Below are 19,614 nucleotides of genomic sequence, written 5' to 3'. Positions count from 1 at the left end.
GATTTCCTAATGTTTGAGCAGAGAGCTGAAAGGAGAGTGGAAATTATGGAGGGAAAGGGCTGGACAGGGAGAAGAGTGTTGTGGGCAGAACAGCATGTTGCAAGGCCTTTTGTGCAATGTGAACAAGGTGTCCTGGGGGCCTGGAAGCAGACCAGAGTGTCTGCAGTGCCCGAAGCAGCCTGTTCACGGTGCCAGCCAAAGCAGGGAAGAGGACGTGTGTGGGGAGGGGGAGGAGGTGCAGGCCATAGAAAGCCTTCTAAAGAATTTTTGTTTTGATTCAAGAAAAATGGCAAGTCATTAAAATAATTTAGATAGGCTAACAGGATCATATTTGTGGTTTTAAAAGACAACTTGAAAAGGAACTTGTAGTAGTTGCTCTAGGGAGTTTTTTTATACCTTGGTGCTCTACAGATAGAAGGCCTACTTCCCTTCTTGCTTCCTCCATTCAGTGCAGTTGAACTAAATATGTTGAAGAAAAATAATCACCCAGTACATTTTCCATTAGAAGCCTAAAAATTACCCTGTACATTTAGAGCCAAGCCTATATTAGTGGGAGATTATAACAATGATAAAACAATAATCACATAATAAGAATGATAGCTAGCATTTTTTGAGCATTTACTGTGTCCTAGCTCTACGCTAGGCCCTCTACAAGTTTTATCTCATGTAATCTTCGCAACACTTGCACACACGTATACCTCTGATTGGATCAGGCATGGGACCTGGACCAGCTAATCTATTGGCCAGCCAGCAGTTTTTAGACATCATAACAGAAAATTCCTTGTCCAAATAGATTCTTTCTTTTAGATTTCAAGTTGAGGTATATTAAGGAAAGCAGATAATTGCAGAAACTGAAGTTGAAAGATGAGAGGCCAGAAAAGGCATGATGGGCCTAGGGGAGTTGAGGGAATGAGCAAGCCAGAGGTACAAGAAAGCAGAAACTGTGAGGTAGAGGAAAGATACCCAAGGGGGGTTGGGGGTGGATGAACTGGTTCACAGAGGGAAGGGAAGCAAACTCAAGAAGGAGCTCTTGGAGATAGTTGTCATGTGAATGATGGGCACTAGAGGGAAGATCCACACATTCATGCCCTGGAATCTGATTCCAATGTCTGAAAGCCCAGCTATGGAGTGGTTCTTACTCTCAACTTTGCATGAAATGCCTGCCTCCCTCATCAGACTTTGCCAGAAGCTCATTAAAGAGTGCATCGGAAGGAATCTGTCCTTCATACAACACAAGAGACTCAGCATCCCCATGTGAAGATGAATTAACAGAGGCTCAGAGAGGTTAAGTAACTTGCCCAAATTGCCACAGCAAATTGGCAGAGCAGAGGTTCAAACTCAAAATGGTGTGACCATAAAGGTCTGTAAGCATAATACTGTTAACGTCACAGCAGCAGGAATTATCTGCTCAAAAACATTTGCTCAGATCTTTACCTTTTCTTCCCTTGAATACGAACACAAGGGACATGCAACCTTCAAATTAGTAAACCAAGTGACTTGGCATTATTGGCCTGTTAAGTATTATGGCTTAACAATGTTTAACATAAAGATCTTTGCTTTTGAGTGGACTGTACAGAAACAGTGTTTTGACCTAGTTAGCTATTTGGAGAGTGGGGCTTGGGGAGTGGGGGCAGGGACATGTCCAGAGATAAGTATAATTTCTTTTCTAAGAACTAGATAGAAGCTTGCAGATCTAGGACCCGATTATCCATTTACCCAGGAAATGGCACTGGGTGAACTGGATCATGCAGGAGAAACTTCCAGCCATCAGTGAAAAGTAGATTGCTACTAATCTAGTTTTTGGTTGTGGAGGAACAGAGCTAGGAACCTGCTCAGCCCTAATTGTGGTCCTTTATGTAGAATGTCTCATTCCTTATAAAAGGGTTACCAGGTGAAGTGGCAAGGGATGTGAATCCAGAACAAATTTAACAAGTGCCTAGTATGAGGCCTCATGCCCAGGAACAGTGTTAAGGTCAGAGTTATCCGTCCACAAGGCTGGGTAGGTCACCTTCGCTGTGACACAGAAGGAAACCTCTGAGGATGCAGCCTTCTGGTGAACAGCCCTTTCTCTCGCACACTCCCTTGGGTGATGTGTACACTGACTCAGCAGGCTCTCTGGGTTGTGCCAGGTCCTAGCTGAGGACAGGGGTATCCTCCTCCTTGGAGTCCTTTCCCAGCAAGCCCTTTAATGTCCTGAGCCAATTATATCTCAAGGGTTACCTTTCCTGACCTTTGACAAACCACCTTTTACCTAATACCTGGTGTTTACCTAGTCCACAAGGGGTGTCAATATGACCTGGAGACCAAACAGACTCACAAAGGCAGGACAAATTCGGCAAGTCCTGGGGGACTCAATGAGCCCCAGTTGCATGGCCCATGAGGGTCAACCAACTAACAGGGTCACAGAGTCCAATGGCAAAGATCAAAACCAGGCCTCGAGGGCAGTCCCAGATTGCCACAGAATGTCACCTGTGTCCATCTTTTCTCTTTCCTTATCCATATGCCCACTGCTCTACTACTTACTTAACATTTTTCTTTTAAAAATTCTAACCTAATTAAATAAAAATTTATATCATACAATACATGGAAAAAGAGGCTCACTTGTCAAAAATAAACAAGGAGGCCTTAAAAACAGATTAAACTATTAAGGTGAAAATCACCTGTCCATGTTTCACTTAACATCATAGCTCACTGCCACCAGGAGTGCCTGCCTCACCTTGGCCCTGCATGTGGATCCTGTGCCCACCCTCTGTGTCTGAGACACCAGAGAGGTAACGTAAGCTAGCTGGGCCTATTTCTTCCCTTTAACTGGGAACAATACCACCCACTTTGTAGGTGTCACAAAGATCAGATGAAATACTGCAATGAAGGCACTTAGCACAAGGCCTGGCAGATATCACACACCCCATAAATGCTGTCCTTTTTTTCCAGAGTCCTCTCTATAAATGCACTTGTGATTTTCAGAACATCCATCACAATGTTTGTTTGGGAAATATGGTTTTTATCAGTCAGAGCAAAATTCAACTTGAAATGGAAGACGTCTAAGTTAAAAACAGTGAGAAAAACAATGAGAAAGATAATTACAGTGCTATTCTTGCTAAGGACAAGAACAGTAAACTAGAACAATGGTTCGTGAGGATCAATTAGCCAAGAGTAAATTCATCTTTATGAAGCAGGTCCAGGGCTAACTCAAAAGCTGGAGGTGTTGGCACAGCTCCCACACCCAAACAACCCTTTAGAGGAAGCTAACTTAAGATTCTTGGCAGCACAGGCTGGAAGCAAAGCAGTCTGTTTGAGTCTAGAGTCCAGAACTCTCAACCCCACTTGGCACAGCTTCAACCATAGGTCTGGGCTTCATAGTCATGCCCAGTTCAGGCCAGAGGTACCTCTGCAGTCAGGATGCCTCTCAGCCCAGGTCAGAGAGCCACATTTGTGGCTAGTCCCCAGCCTTCAGAAGAGCACTTCCAGAAATTCTGCCCCAGAATCTTCCCAAATGAAATATCCCCCTTCCTGTACGGCTTAGCTCCAGCTGCCTGCCATGACCTCCTCTCACTTTCAACCACTTCCTTTCTTTCTCAACATCAGCTTCCCTCTACATGCTGGAGTCTTCACAATGCCACTTCCCCCGTCTTCCTGGATACTAATCTACCTTTCTCCTCCCCTCTCCTGTCCCTCCCTTCTCTCCTCTCTCTCATTCTCTCTTGCTTTCTCTTTCTATTTCAGCCCAACTTCTCCTTCTCTCCCCTATCCTCCTTCCCTCTCTCCTTCCCTCCCTTCCCTCTTTCTTTCACAAATATTTATGGAGCATTGGCTAGTGGGCTAGGGTATTGTGTCGGGGGTTATAAAGGTAGCAGGATCCTTGTCCTTATGGGATGTTTACTCTAGAAGGAAAGACTAACACTAACAAATAATCCCTTGAATAATTATTTAATTATACCAGCAATAATGCTGTAAATAAGGGATCCAGGTGGGCCGGATGCTACAGAACTCACTTGACATTCTCCACATCCAACTGGCATATTTAATGCACTAGATTGTGACTGTCCTATGGAATAAGGCTTATGTATCCTTTGCATTATATCTCCAGTATTTAGCACAGAGCCTGACAGATACACAGTTTACACTCAATCATTACTTGTGGAGTAAATGAATAAAATCCATCTAAATATAACCTGTTAGTGTTCATTCATATATGGGAAGCCTGAGGGAAAGTCAAAGGTGGCCAGTCTCTTTCTCTATCCCTCCAGCCCTGTACACAGGTGATTAATTAATAGCCTACTAGATGCCAAAGGCATGAGGTGTCAAGGAATGGATAAAGTAAAATGTCCTCCTAAATTCCCTAACCTCAACTCTCCCACTGAGGAAAACCTACCCAGAACACCCCACCAGAAACCCTCAGCTTTGGAGACAAAGAATCAACAATCATTCTGCCTGGCTTTGTGGCTTCCTCGGTATGGAAGCATTTTTACTACTCACCATAGTTAAATAAGTCTTTCTATCCATATCCACTTTGGGATTTTTTATTCTGACTACCTCAGTTAGGTAGGAAACAGATTGCTGAATATCAATCAAAAGAAACTAATGCAAAATATGTGTGTGTGTGTGTGTGTGTGTGTGTGTGTGTGCGCGCGCGTGCGTGCGTGCGCGCGCGCGCACAACTTTCATAATAACTAAAAGGAGAAAATATCAGAATATATTTACTCCATTTCATTTCACTTCAAACTAGAAAATAATAATAAGGTATTGAAGGATTGGAAGAAATACTGAGAAAGAGAACAAAATTCCCCGATTACAGTAAAGGCACCATTTAGAGGCAGGGTGGTGGGGGAGCTGAGGACCAGTACCACCCGCAGGCCCTCGGAAAGATGTGTGGAGGCCACAGTGGGTGAGGAGCAAGAAGACCAGGCATCATGCAGGAGACAACTGGCCTTGAGCTTCACCTGGACTTGACCTGGCTCTGATAACAATCTGTCCAACTTGGCAGTGATGTGACAGTAAACTCCATGGATCTGAACAGGACAATTCATGCCAAAAACCTTGATTGCTTTTTTGGACTAAATTATCCTCATTGTTACTGTGTGCTGGACAAAAAAAAAAGTGCAAGAGATGCAGCATCTCTAACTTTCTGGCTCAGGACACAATCGGCCCTTTTCTCTCTGAGACCCAGGAGGAGTGGGCTGATGTAAGGGCTGGTGAGGTCACCTTCAACGGACTGTGGGTGCCCCGGCGGGCACGTCAGAGGGAAAGAGAAACGGATGCTCAGCCCACTTGGGGACAAGGAATAGCTCTGTGTGCTCGCTTCATAAATGCAGAATGTTTCAGCTATAAAGGATATTAGTAACCAGCCAGGCCAAAATCCCTGCATTAGTTCAACCCCATTGTTTCCAGGGTGAGACTGAGGTCAAGACACAGGAAATGACTTACTCAGAGAACACTGGTAAATTAGCAGCTGAGCCACCACCTGCTCACCAGGTACCTTGTCCTTTCATTTCCTTCATGCAGTAGGAGTTCAATGAATGTTGGCCATTATCATCATCACTTACCATTGTGTGCACTTCACACCCCCTATGGCAATTAGGTAGTTTCTTCCCATTGTGTGAATGCAGGAACCAACTAATCTACCTAGGGCCACACAGCTAACAAGTGCAGCAGGCCTGGAACCAGGTATTCTGACTCTACCCCAGTGTTCTTTTCAGCCCTTAAGCTGTCTGTCCCCACATCTGTATACTACGGAGCTATGAGCTATAAGCACTCACACACGGAAAGACCCTGTGATCATTGACTAGAGAATAACTCTCATAATGTTGTCTAGGCTGTTGGGATGTTCCTCATGCAGACAAAATGAACAATCTTTCAGTATGAGTTTTTCTTTCTCTTTGGTGAGTGTAGACCTGGGAACTGTGCTAGGAGGCATACACATTCAGACGTGACACTGGAGAAGAAAGCAAGGAGCACGTCCTGCAGGGCCCCTGTCCTTATTAGGATGCTTGGATTTGCGTTTACCTGTGAAGATTTCGGTGGGGTTTAAGCAAAGAAATGCCAGGGTGATTTTTGCACTTGAGGGATCTCAGGCTGGCGGATGGGTGGAGAAAGGGTTGAGAGGGTTGGAGGAGAGGCAAGGAGAAGTGAGAGGAACCAGCTGCTTGAGTGAGGTGATGGGGGCTTAAACAGTGGTTGTAGGGCAGCAGTGGAGGGGCAGATTGAGGTCAAGATGAGAAAGAGGGAGGCGTCAGGATGAGTCTTCAGGTTTTAGCTTTGATGGCTGAGTGGGATAAGAGGAATGAAGAGGAGTTAGAGCGAGAGAAAGACCAAGAGTTCTGGTGTAGACAGTTTAAGATAGAGATGCCTAAAGGATTTTTTGGCTTGGATTCCCTTGAAGCAGGGTCTGGGATTTATGTGCTGGTTGTTTATTTGGGAAGTGATCCCAGGAAACAGAAGTGAGGGACCAGGAAGGATGATATAAGGCAGGATGGAAAATAAATCAAGGGTGTGTATCATGTTGGCCACCTCCATGGGACACTGGTATTGGATGCCCCTGGGCCTCCTGGGGAGTGTTTACACTTCGTCTCAGGGTTGTCCACCCAAGACACAAAAAGGAGAAGGAGTTATCCACAGTTTCTCATACCCCATTTCTCCAGGGCTTTCCCATGGAATGTTACCCGCACTCCCTGACATCTGGGCTTCACATGCATAAATGTCAGGCACTTCTCTAGGCATCCGGGATGAATGAATAGGTGCCCTGAGGCATCAGAGAAGCCTCAAGACATGAAGGTGTAAGCCACCTGCTAAGATAAGTTACCATGTGAACTGACTCAAAGCCAGGGCAGAACTGCCCACCAGAGCTGCTTTTAGATTCGGAGGGGAGGCCCGAAGGCTGTGAGATGGTGCACAAGAGTTGTTCAATTCACAGGACATCCAGGTAGGGCTGTCCAGTTAGCAGACATGTAAATCATGTAAAGATCTAGAGAGAGGCAAGAGCCAGGGATAAAGATCTGGGCATCATCAGTGTACAGGTAGTGGTTGAAACCATGGGGAAAGTGTGTTGAGTGTGAAGAGCAGTGAGCTGAGGACAGCACCCTGGGGAGCAAGTTAGAAGTGGGCAGAGGAAGAGGAGCCTGTAGAAGTGTAGAAAGGCCAGGAAGAGGCAAGGAAAGCCTGGAAAATGTGGTTCCTCAGGAGCCAAGGGGGTAGCAAGTGACAAGAAGATTAGCTACAATGTCTCCAATGTATCACATGCCTAAAGAAATCCCACCAGGTTTGGTGATCAGGAGGTCTTGGGTACCATCGGCAAGAGGAAAGTTAGTAGAATTGTGGTGTCAGAGGCCAGGAAACAGTGGGCTGAGGTATGAACAGGAATTAATAAACTAGAAAGGACAGTACAACCAGAGTCATCACAAGCATTGACCTTGAACAGAACAAGGACCTTAAGGAGGTAAGAACAGATTTTAGGCCAGAGAGTGAGGAGCTGAGGGAGCTTAGATAAAACAGCCATGATTTTCTTGATGAAACAAAATTATGTGTTGAGACTATGGAGTACATGAACTACAACCGGCCATCATCTCTTTCCTACTGTGAGCTTGGCACCTAAGGATCATAGGAAGAGTTTGGTCCAGCATTCATTAATAATATTGCTATTAGTTAGTCAGTCAGTATTTACTGAGCATGAACAGTGTACCCAGCCTTGTGCATGTACCTGAAGACAATGCAAGGATGACTGTGATTTAATCACTGCTCATAAGGAGCTCTTAAGCTTAGAACCTAGGAATCAGTTACACTCCAGAAGAAGTTAGAAACTAGCCTGAGTCAGGGATGCTGACATAGTGTCCAGGAGTCTATTCATTCATTCAGCAAATTTACTAAAGGGCTTTTATGTGCCAGACACTGATCCAGGTGCTGAGAATACATCAGAGAACAAAACAGACCAAAATCCTGGCTCATTAACCTTATATTCTGACGGGGTATGTTAGCCAGAAGAGTCTAAGTTATCTGCAAAGTTATCAGTGGCTTAACAAATCAATACTTTATGTATTTCTCTTTGATACAATGTCTTTTGTGATTCTCCAGGGCAACTGTCCTCCATGAAGTGACTCAGGGACCCAGAAGCCTTCACCTTCCAATTTGAGTTGCTATGGCAGAGGAAGAGGAAGAAGACCAGATAACTCGCCATGGGCTTGTCAGTACAACAGCTTGGAAATGACCCACCATACTTTCTCTCAGGACTAGTCACATGGCCTCACCTAATGACAAAGAGGCTAGAAAATCTGGAGAGGCAAATGGAATATTAAGTGATTGTCTCTGCCACATGGGGAATATAGTCAATAGATGCAATATTTAAATAAGTTATAGACTATGCAAGAAGGTGGTGCAGTACTATGGGAGAAAGTAGAACAGGGCAAGGAGGCTTGGCAGTGTGAAATAGGAGGGAGAGAGAGGATAATTTTATAAACATGGTAAGTGTGGTAGGCCTCACTGAGAAGGTGGCCTTTGAGCAAAACCCTAGAGGAGATGAGGTTGTCATTGAATGTCTGGGAAAAGAGTGGTTTCAGCAGAGGGAACAGTCTGTGCAAAGGGCCTGAGGCAGGAAGATGCCATGAGGAAAAGGGAATAGTAAGAAGTGAGGTTGGAAATGTAAGTCAGGGGAAGGGGCAGAGGGAGGAGAACAGTGTGCAGATTGTGTGGCCCCTTCAAGGCTATTTGTCAAAACTTTGACTTTCACTGGGAGGGAAAGGAAACCCAGCATAAGTTTGGAACAGAAGAGTATGATACTTTAACATGTCTAGTCTGGCAGTTCTGTGGAGAACTGACTGTAGGGGCAGGTGGGCCCCAGAGAGATCAGACAGAAAGCCCTATAGTCATTCAAGAGTGACATGATGGTGGCTTGGACCAGGATGGTGGCACTAGTGAGAAGCAGTTGAATTCTGAAAATTTCTGGAGCTTCTGTGCTTTATCAGCCCTGATTGAGTAGGTCACGGTAGCCCAGAGTCCCTGAGATAAAAGTGTTTCTGAGTCATGGTGGGCTGGGTGTGGGGGGAAGGGTCGGGCTGGATGTCCAGTGCCAGAACTAAGGAACAGGCAGATTCTAAGTCAAGTCCTGCACACACAGCCTTTGGAAGGATTTGCCTCCAGAGCCTGGAGAACCTGCCACAGAAGTAATCGTGCCCATACCCCCTAGATCACAGCTCTGCGATCTCTCCTCCTGGCTTCTATCTTACACACACACTGGCAGAGTCAAAATGACCTAAAAAACTGGGGTCAAAGTCAGAAAAGGAACCTCGGTGCCTTGCCTCCCAGCTTACAGCTGCTGCTTCCTTCTCCTGCTCTTCTTTTGATCCATTCTTACCTGGATCAGGAGATCTGGGGTGGGTGGGGGGTGCTGGAGTGGATGGTTAGAGTGAGTCTTTCTTCTTCTCCCACCCACCACCCACTCCTCTGCATTTGGCACAGACTTTGGGAGTGCCCACACCCAGCAGAGCTGTTGGGGTCTGGTACTATGAGGTAGGTGCACTGGATCAGAAGGATAGCAAAATGCCACAGTCTGTATAGTGGTTAGAGGTGAAAAGCACAGACTCTGGTATTAGAACTGGTTCCATTCCCAGTTTGGCTACAAATTAATTATAGTACCTTAGAAGGTTACTTCAGCCTCAGTAAGCCTTGGTTCCCTTATCTGGAATGGGGATACTAAACCTATCTCATAGGATTGTTATACCCAATGTAATATACATACATACAATGCCTGGCTCAGAATAGGATTCTTGTAAGTTGATTCACTCAAAATCTGTTCTCAAACTTCTCCTTTGCCTTCTTCTACAGAAAGAGTAGAAAAGGAAGTAACTCGGACTCCCAGCTGCCCTATTGTTAAGGGTGGCCACCCAACCCAATTATGGCAAATGAGATATAGGGAGAAGTCCTTGACTTTTCCAGATAAAAATGCAGAGCTTCTGAGCTGCCAGTCGCAGTCCTTAGTCTTCTCCCCCTACCCCCACCCCCACCCCACGCCACCATCTTGCCTGGAATCAGCTGTGAGGGCAGAGGTAGAGCAGTCGTCCTGCAGTCATGAAATAACAAACACAAGGACCACAACCAACGGATGATGGGGTGGCAAGGTAGGAAAGAACTGGGTACTTGCTAACATCATTCAGCTGCTATTTTAGTCCATGGCTACATGCCCAGAAATTTACTGTTACAGAAAATACCTCCTTACTGGCATTTGCCAGTGTTTTTGGGGTTTCTGTTATATGAGGCAAACACAATTAATAACAATAGCTGTCACCATCATCTTCATCACCATCATCAGTCTGTTCTGCTGCATGTGCCACAACCTCCAGCTCACAGCTTTAGATTTTATTATCTAATTGGGGAGCCAATTTAAATTGATTAAGTGCACCTCTAGGGCATCATTTCCCAGGGAGTATTCCAAGAAACATTTGTTCTTCCAGATATTAATAGGTGTTCTGAGAAGAGAAAATGCTCCATTGTCAAGTGAACAAGTAGTGGTACTCAGCAGAGATTTTTGTAACAGTGGTTTCAAATTGGCATATTATTTGAGGGCTTTCCAAAGGGTACGTGTAAAAGGATAATTTTAAAGAATCAACTTCAGATCCTCAACTACTATAAATATTCTTTCCAAAAATTAATGTCCGAGGGCTTGTCATTATGGTTCTCCTCTCTTTCCTGTCCTTTCATCAGGTCTATCCTCCTACCTTACAAAAGAAAGGCTCATCTCCACCTGGCTAGAAACTACCCTGTGCATTGCACGGAAATGCAGAAACCTCTCTCTACAAAGGGGCAATTCCAAATATTGGTGTTTAACTCTTCAGCTGAGTCACTGGATTCTAATGACTGGGGAATAAATCCTTTTGCAAAACTGGTGGTTCCCAATTTTTTACTTTCAACAGAATTAAAGGACATCCTAATTGAATTGTCAGCTGATAGATCATTAAGCATATTTTTTTGATATATGACCATGTCTATTTGCCTTATGCCCCTGAAGTAGATTTAACTCGAATGCTATTAAATCCATTCTGACGTACTGATTTATGTGAACACAAATTCTGAATGCCTGTATCTATAAAGATAATAAGTAGAAATAGGATGGATGCCCTGCCCTCTCTCATTCTACCAATAAATAACCCACCCATGACAGAAGAAAGAACTGAGAAAAGCCACTCAGTTTATTAATGAATGCAATTCTAATTAACAAATTTACTTTTTAAGTTATGCATCAAAATTTTAATATTTGTCTATTGTTTTGACTAGTTCTGTGCCAACAATAACTGAATTCAGAAGAAAAATATTTAAGACACTGTGCAGCCCTCAACCTACATTTGTATGTGTGTGTGTGTGTGTGTGTGTGTGTGTGTGTGTGTGTGTGTGTGTGTGTGTGTGTAAAGTATGGTACTGTGCCCAAGCATTAAACATTATTAAATTCAAGCATTAAAACACTATTATAGACTATAATTCTATTGGAGAACTGGAATGGAGAAAAGATGGTGAAACTGTCTATCAAAGGAATGCTTGTTCATGTACTTTTTAACTAGATAGTGACGGATATCAAATCATAACCATTGGTATCAAATTGCTATAGTATTTATAATTTCTTGGGAAACATTAAAGAGAGTAATATAAGAGTTTTCTTTAATGGTAGTATTTATAACATGTCATAAATCACATCCCTTGCAAATATTCAAGCTTATCATGAAACTTTTTAGATGTTTACTTAAAAAATGGATAAAGAATATATAATTTTCAAATTTTCTGGAGGAGTATGCAGGCAAATATTTGAAGATCATTTCCTTAAATGATCTGCTTTCATGAATAGATAAAAATGTCATGTAATTAAGAATGATATTGTAAAAATAGTGCTCCCACAACAATTTGTTATTAAAAAGACTAATTATAAACACTGCCTTGCATATATTATGCATGTACTGGGCAAACCATTACACACAGATAATGCAGAGTTAACTACCTCCTGTCTCTCTCCCACTTAAATCACAAAAGACAGGGTTTGGAGTCTAAAGTTATTAATAAGATTTCTTCTGAACTGTGAACAAGAAGAAAATGGTCCACAAGTAGCTTAAAAGAGAAATACATTTGAAGAACAAAATACCAAAAAAAAAAAAAGGATAGGACTCATAAAAAAAAGCAAGTTAAATATGTTGTCAGAAGGCTGAGTAGAAAAAATAGGCAGAGCAAAGGGATGACAGCGAAGCATTCCCCCCTGCTGACTTTTGTAGAACGTATTGTCTACTTTTATGGGATACATGTGTTGGGATCCAGTATTTCTAGAAAGAGATGGAAAAGGCAAAGAATAGCAATCAAGAATAATGAAGAGCTGATTTTATTGAAAGGCCTGGATATACTTTAAAGTAGTACATTTATTAAAAGATTTATGTTTCTCTCTAAATGTAAGAGGAAGTGAAGTGATAACCCAAGGGATGTTTTAGAGAGTCAAACTCAGAAGAAAGGAATTACTTAGCGTGTCTTAAGGATTCATTAAAACATTTTTTAAAGGAATTATTTATTTTGGTAAAGAATCTTTGGTGATTAGAATTCCTGCTGAGATATCTTCCACTATGTACAAGGAAAAAAAAAGGATAAAAGTAAATAAACCTTTAGGTTAACATGGCATACCACTATTGTAAGATGAGCAAATTGTAGCTTGAATCTATTCTAACTAAAGCCAACTTTTGGTAAATAATAAATAATAACCGTCATTATTAATAATAAAATTGATTGGTTATAATTAATGCTAATAACTGAATAAATTATTCAATTTCACGCCTACTTTTCAAACTTCATTTAAGCCAGATATCCAAACATCTCCTCCAGTACAAGTGTTCAAAATGATCTAAAGACACAAGGGATGTAGGAAATACCTCACTGATTCAGAGTAGGAACTCTTGGTCTCTGAAAATAAGGAGCCAAGTGAGCAGAGTAGGAAATTGAACTTCCCAATCCACTCAGAAGACCACAGAAGACCTACTTTAAAGAATAAACAGAACAACAAAACAATTCTCTTAATTCCAGTCCATGCCAACATCATATACAAAGTGCTGGTACTGTGGTATGAACAATTCGACTCTTCCCTGCTGGATTTGCTTCCCTTTCTGCATCGCCTTGCCTGTTGTGACTCCACAGCCTATGCAGAGTAGCCCTGATCCACTCTCCACCCATTTGCCTAAACTGGAAACCTGGGAATTATCCTTGATTTCCTCTAATATTTCCTTTCATCCATGTCTCTCCTTCCCAACTGCTCCTCCCTAGTTCCTAAGCTGCTCCTGATAGTAACAGTATTTGTCTCCTAACAAAGCACACAAGAAACGTGTGGAATAAATCACCTGATTTGACATGATCTATAATTGACCTCTTTTTTCAAGCAGTGCTCTGCCAAGAATGAGCAGTTGGATGCAAAAACTCCTTGTCCTTTAGGTGCCTGAGGTGCCTTCTCCTCCAAGAAGCCTTCCAGATCCTCTTTCACCAACTGACTCCCCTGATCTCCCAGAGCATCCTATACTTACGTACCGAAGAACTTATAATTCTGTCTTGCAACAATTAATATACTTGTGTGAATCTTCCACTAGTTAGAGACTTTTATACCTGGCTCCCCAGTGCCTAGCAGAGGATTGTCTGCAAAGACAATGACTGTTGTAGAATGAATGAATGATACAGAAAGAAGTGCAATACAAGGTACACACAAAGTAGTCCTATGAGGAGACAGAAGTAAGAGCAGCTAATTCTATATTATAATACTGGGGTGACTGAGAGTGAAAAATGTCTTTTTAACTGGCCTTGAAAGATGAGTAAGAGTTTCCCTAGAGATCAAGACAAGGAAGGGTATTACAAGCAGAAGAAATAGGATGAACAGAAGCATGTGGGCAATAAAGCACATGACGTATTTAAGACAATGGAAGCCTAGCAAAGCTCAAGAACAGATTTGAGTGGGAGGAAATGGGGCATCATCTGGCGAGAAAGGTTGTTTTAAACGAGTTGTGAAAAACCTGGGAAAGATACCAAAGGGTTTGAAGATTATAAAGCAGAAAGTCACTGAAGCTTTTAAGGAGCAGCATAATAATGTGATCAGGTCTTTAAAAGAAGAAAAAATATTTTGTTTCCTTTCCAGTAACTAAGAGCCATTAATCTAGCTTCCTCCATTTATGTATTTCTTGATACTTCACGAAAATAGAAAAACAAAGGCCAGCTGAAGCAATTCTTCTTTCCTTGCCTGGTCTGAACTACGCATATTTTTTTTCTTTTCCTTGTTTTCTGGCTGGTCTTTTGGTGAAGTGAGTGCATCATACAGCTGGGAAAACATGAGCTTCTCGAGTTTGTTTGGCTTCGGAGCTATGTGGGTGAGCGCGAGTCTGGGCAGTGTGTCAGCTCCTTCCTGAAAGTCTGGGTCAAGGAAGTGCACAACACAACCTTGTTTACTTGATTTTGCTTTCAGTGTCGAAAATACTGGTTCTGATGACTGCTAAGGTGTATGTGGTCACTGTTGGCTCCATACCCTATAATTCCTTTGAAAAGATGATCTGATTGGGACAACTGTGACCTTATTTTAATACCTCAGTTCCTTTTGAAACACCCAGATGAAAAGTGATGCGTTACTTTCCCAGTGGCTTTTGTTCCTAGCTAACCATAACAGCTTGTTGGACCGCTGGGAGTAATTCTGTGGGACTGAGTTTGCTGGGCTGGCAGATTTGGGGCCGTGGACGAGTGACCAGTCTGAAGCAACTCCTCTGGCCCAACACTTGAACTTATAGTTAATTGACAAAAGTTTACTGAGTACATGCTATGTGCCAAACACTGTATATATAGGGCACCAGGACACCAAGATGAATGAGACAGTTTCTATCAGAGTTTGACAAGATTGAAAACTCATCAAAGATAAAAGCCAACTCTTAGTTCTCTTTACATCTCCCAAAGTGCCTACTGCCATGTCTAACTCAGGACAGAGCCTCAATAAATACCCTCTGAATAAACAGGTATATTTCAACGTCTCCCAACAAATATTTACTAAGCACCTACTATGGGCCAACATTGTCTTAGGGAGTATAGAGGCAAAGATAAGGAAGATAGAGGCCATACCCTCTAACTGCACATGGTCTGGTGGAGGGAAGACAGATGTTTCAACAGTCATTCAGCTTATATGAATCTGAGCCTCCAGGAACCCCAGAGCCAGGAGGGAGAGGGGAAAAAGCAGGAAAACAATTAACCAAACAAAAAACATACAATACTTTCCAAACTTTCCCTCAGATTTTCAAAGTAGAGATTTCATAAAATATCACCTGAGCCAGTTTTTCAATAGCAAGCACAATTATTCCATGGAAACACGTCAGCGGTTCTCTGCTCGATTTTATGAGCAAAAACAATGAAGCAAATTACACTTGTCTGTGTTCTTTAGATAATTCAGTTTGGCTTCTTAAAATTCAGGTGTTGGACTGCTGAAAAGAACATACTAGTTAGTTCCCTTATTAACTCTTTTAAAAGTTTTTACTTCCTTTCACTCAAAGCAGCATTTCATAATATTGATTATTTTAAAATAAATCACTAGCACAAGATTAGACTAGTTTCTAGTCATTTCTCTGGCCTCATTTTTCTTCACCTCTTGCTTTTCACACGAACTAAAGTGCTCTGTTCTCATGCAGGTACCATGCTATTTCACCTCCCAGCATTACATGTTTCCCCTCTCCATGGGATCACCCCTCCCCCCATCCTCCCTGGAAGCAGGGACTTCTGCAGGATGACTTTCCTCATCTCGCTTCTTCCTCTGGATAAGGCCTTCCTTTGCACTATCTCCGTCTCACATTCATCACATACCCACCATTACACTTAACCCCCGTATGATGGGAACCATGTTGGTGTACACACCTGTCTCCTCCTCTCCCCAAACACAGTGACAAGGCATCACTCATTTTTCACCTTCTTAGGGCCTAGCATACTACCTGAAAATAGTAGGCACTTGTATCAGTTACCTATTGCTACATAACAAATTGCCTCAAAATTTAGCAGCTTGACGCAGTATCTGTTATCTCAGTTTCTGTGGGTCAGGAATTCAGGTGCAGGTGTAGCTCAGTTGGGTGGTTGCACCCAGGGTCTCTCACTAGGTATCAGTAAAGGTGTTAGCCAGGCTTCAGTCATCTCAAGGGTCAACTGCAAGAGGATCCACTTCCAAACTCACTCATGAGGCTATTGGCATGCATCAGAAAGTTGGCTTCCTAGCTCAGTCACATGGCTGTGGGCAGGCTTTAGGTCCTAGTTGGCTATAGACTGAAGATATTATTTCCTTGTCACATGAGGCTCTCCATAGAGTTACTCAAAACACAGCAGCTGGATTCTCCCGGAGTAAGAGCTCAGAGATAGACAGAGATAGATAGAGAGAGAGCATTCAGGCATGTGAGCAAGATGGGGGTCATGATCTTTTTGTAACCTTATCTCAGAAACAACATTCCATCACTTTTGCTGTCTTATGTCTGTTAGAAGCCAGTCATTAGGTCCAGTCCACTCCAAGGGAGGGGATTGTACAAGAACGTGAATACCAGGTGTAGGGATCATTAGGGACATTTTAGAGGCTGCCTACCACAGTGCTCAACAAATAGAGTGAACAAATGGATGAATCTCTCTAGTCAGAATGCAGCTTTCATTCCTGAAGATGCATAGCATTTGAACTCCTTATTAGAGAGCACTGCACAGTGTGACTTTTTATCTGAGCATATGTTCATGCACATCAGTGAATTATAAGCAACTGTGTCAAAACAGTGCCAAATACATGGCTGGCACTCAACAAATAATTGTTGACTGGGTGAATAAATGAAAGAAAGGTTGTCAGAGACTAGTATGTGTCCATCGATATTTGTTCTTCAGTAAAGAAGGCTCTTATTTTCAGCTGGGCACATAGGTGCTCCACTAGAAACTGTATTTTTCCATATCACTTACAACTAGAGGTGGCTGTGTTGCCAGTTTTTGGCTAGTGGGATGTGAGTGGAACACTATGCAAGCACTTTCCTTTCCCTCTTGCCCGTGAGTGGGATAGAGGCTTGGGTGGGACCCTAAGAGGGAAGCTACACAGGAGTGTGGCAGGATGACCCTGCGGACTAACTACTTCTGGACTAGTACATGAGATAGCACTAAACTTCTGTCTTATAAAATCCACTGTGCTTTAGCCCCTTGTTCCTGTATCAGCATAGAGCATTAGCTATCTGATACAGGTTTTAAAAGTTACCAAGAAAGAAGTCTCCCACCACCCCCTCCCTACCCCAAAGTTAGGCCTACACTTGAAACATGTTGTAGGAACTCCTTAAATATTTGTAAGATTAACTCGTGGACCTGTAGATCTGTTGAGCTGTGTTGATAAAACAGAGGCATACAGTTGTCTCCCCTTATCTGAGGGGGAAATGTTCCAAGACCCGAACTTGATGCCCCAAACTGTGTATAAACCCCTATGCATACTATGTCTTCTACTTAACATACATACCTATGATAATTTAACTTATAAATTAGGTATCTTAAGAGATCAATAATAACTGATAATAAAATAGAAAAATTAAAAGAATAGACCGTAATGAAAGTTACGTGAATTTGGTCTCGCTCTCTCTCTCTCTCCCAGAATATCTTATTGGACTCACTCTTCTTCTTGTGATGATAGCAGATGATAAAATGCCTACCTGGGGGGTGAAGTGAGGTGAATGACATAGGCATCGTGACCTAGCGTTAGCGTACCACTGATATTCCAACAGCACATCAGAAGGAGGATCATCTGCTTCTAGAACATGGTTGACCGAGGGTAACTGAAGCTGTGCTAAGTTAAAGAGCAGAGAAGTGGGCACAATGGTACTTAGTACAGCATGGGGAATATAGTCAATAATATTGCAATAACTTTGTATGGTGACAGGTGGTAACTAGACCTTTCATGGTGATCATTTTGTGATGTATAAAAATACCAAATCACTATGTAGTATGCCTGAAACTAAAATAATGCTGAATGTCAATTACAATTGAATTAAAACATCAAAAATTTTAAAACAAGAAAAGAGCATTTAAGTTACTACCTTTGTCCTTGGTCAGGCAAATGCAGGCCTCTGGGATCAACTCTTGTAAAACTCAGAGCTATGAGGCTCCTCAGAGAAGCAGCCCACAGAATCGTGGAGGGCCTTGACTTTCAAAGCCTGAGGCAGGAAGCCACCACAGAGAGGCGTAAGTCAGAATAGATTCTTCTCAAAGAAAACCCGTCTACACTGAGCTTTCCTCACAGGAGGTAGATTTGTTTTCCCAGGAAGGGGAAGAGTTCTCAGCAGAGCCCCTGCAAAGGGTTGGGCCAGCAGGTCCTCCCAGCTCCTGCGGCTGTCAAGGGCAGGTGTCCCACTGGGCAGTGGTGGCCGCTGTGAACCTCACTCCCCGTTTCTCTGCTCTCAGCCAGCCAGCCAGAACTCGGGTCCTGGAGGAGCAGGGCTTCTGCCTTCATCTGGAACTGGACAGGATCCATGGCCTCAAACTGAATGTTTTCATTCTGTTTGTGTTCTTTTACAGTATATGGACAGAAGGCTCACACCAACACCATCTTCAAATGCCAAAATAAAAATGCTCACCCAGCCAAATCATGTCTGCTGAGGCCAGTTCAAGGAGATGACAAAGCCTTGTTAAATAAAATACAGGAAGGGGATAGGAAGGAAGTGGGATTGGCTTTTCTTGCCTGGACTGAAAAAATCTGTTAATAGGGTAGATATATGCCAAGTACAGAGTAATTCGAACATGTTTCCTCTTCATGGGAAGGCTAGTTTGAGAAACCAGCGGGCAAAGAGTGAGGCCCTTCAGTGGAAGTCGACAGCTTCAGCTGTCTTGGCACATGGGGAAATTTAATACCCCTATAGTTCCTGGGCCTTCAAGAAGCATTCAAGGTACTTAAAGACAGCCAGATCTATTACCAATGATGATTCCATGTGAAATGTTCTCCTGCTGTTGATGTTAGAGGAGGGAGACAATAAATCTGACTGAGGGATGGCTTTATAGAAGGGGGACTGGAGGAGCTCACCCTTGAGGGATGATTAAGAGTTTCCAGGTGGTCACTGGCATACAGTAGAGGGCACGTCAGGCAGGAAGTGACATGAGCCACACTTCAGAGGTCTAATATGTTTCTGGAATTCCCAGTGACCTAGTAAGGTAGAATCATAAGATAATTGAGTCAGATTTTGATAAGAAAACATAGAAATGACTTCAATTAAAAACACAGAGAAAATAGTTCAAAGGAAATGGGAGGAGATGAGGAAGGGTTAATAAAGCAGAGGGAAAAGAGAAACATTGTGGCCCAGAAGCCAGCTGTAGCAGCAGCATAAGGTCCCGCAAAATGGTTGTGGAACTCAGGGCTTTAAGTCACAGGCTTTGGAGTCAGTCACTGCTCTAGTGTCCTAGGCAGCTGTAACAAAGTACCGCCAACTGGGTGGCTTAAACATCAGAAATTCATTGTCTCACAGTTCCAGAGGCTAGAAGTTCAAGATCAAAGTGTTGGCAGGGTTGGTTCCTTCTCAGGCCTGTGAGAGAGAATCCGTTGCTGGCCTTTCTCCTGGCTTCTGGGGTCTTGCTGGCCATCTTTGGCATTCCTTGGCTTGTTAGATGTATCAC

The 19,614-nt window shown here is 43.0% G+C and overlaps 2 long non-coding RNA genes across 2 annotated transcripts in view; one reads left to right on the top strand and one right to left on the bottom strand.

The window, feature by feature from the left end:
- Nucleotides 1–11,348, top strand: part of LOC140848912 (uncharacterized) — a 53,697-nt gene extending 42,349 nt beyond the window's left edge. The window contains exon 4 of the long non-coding RNA XR_012130204.1: nt 8,065–11,348. This is a non-coding gene — a long non-coding RNA (uncharacterized lncRNA). The remainder of the gene's footprint in view (nt 1–8,064) is intronic.
- LOC118973527 (uncharacterized) lies at nt 11,348–18,557 on the bottom strand. Its single transcript, XR_012130205.1, has 3 exons — nt 18,048–18,557; nt 17,664–17,797; nt 11,348–16,351 (listed from the first exon to the last, which is right to left on the bottom strand). It is a non-coding gene; the product is annotated as an uncharacterized lncRNA (long non-coding RNA).
- Nucleotides 18,558–19,614: the final 1,057 nt, after the last annotated feature.

This window comes from Manis javanica, chromosome 4, assembly GCF_040802235.1.
Source record: "Manis javanica isolate MJ-LG chromosome 4, MJ_LKY, whole genome shotgun sequence".
Classification (NCBI taxonomy): domain Eukaryota; kingdom Metazoa; phylum Chordata; class Mammalia; order Pholidota; family Manidae; genus Manis; species Manis javanica.
The sequence above is the reverse complement of the archived record's forward strand: the minus strand, read 5'-3'. Positions and strand labels throughout refer to the sequence as shown.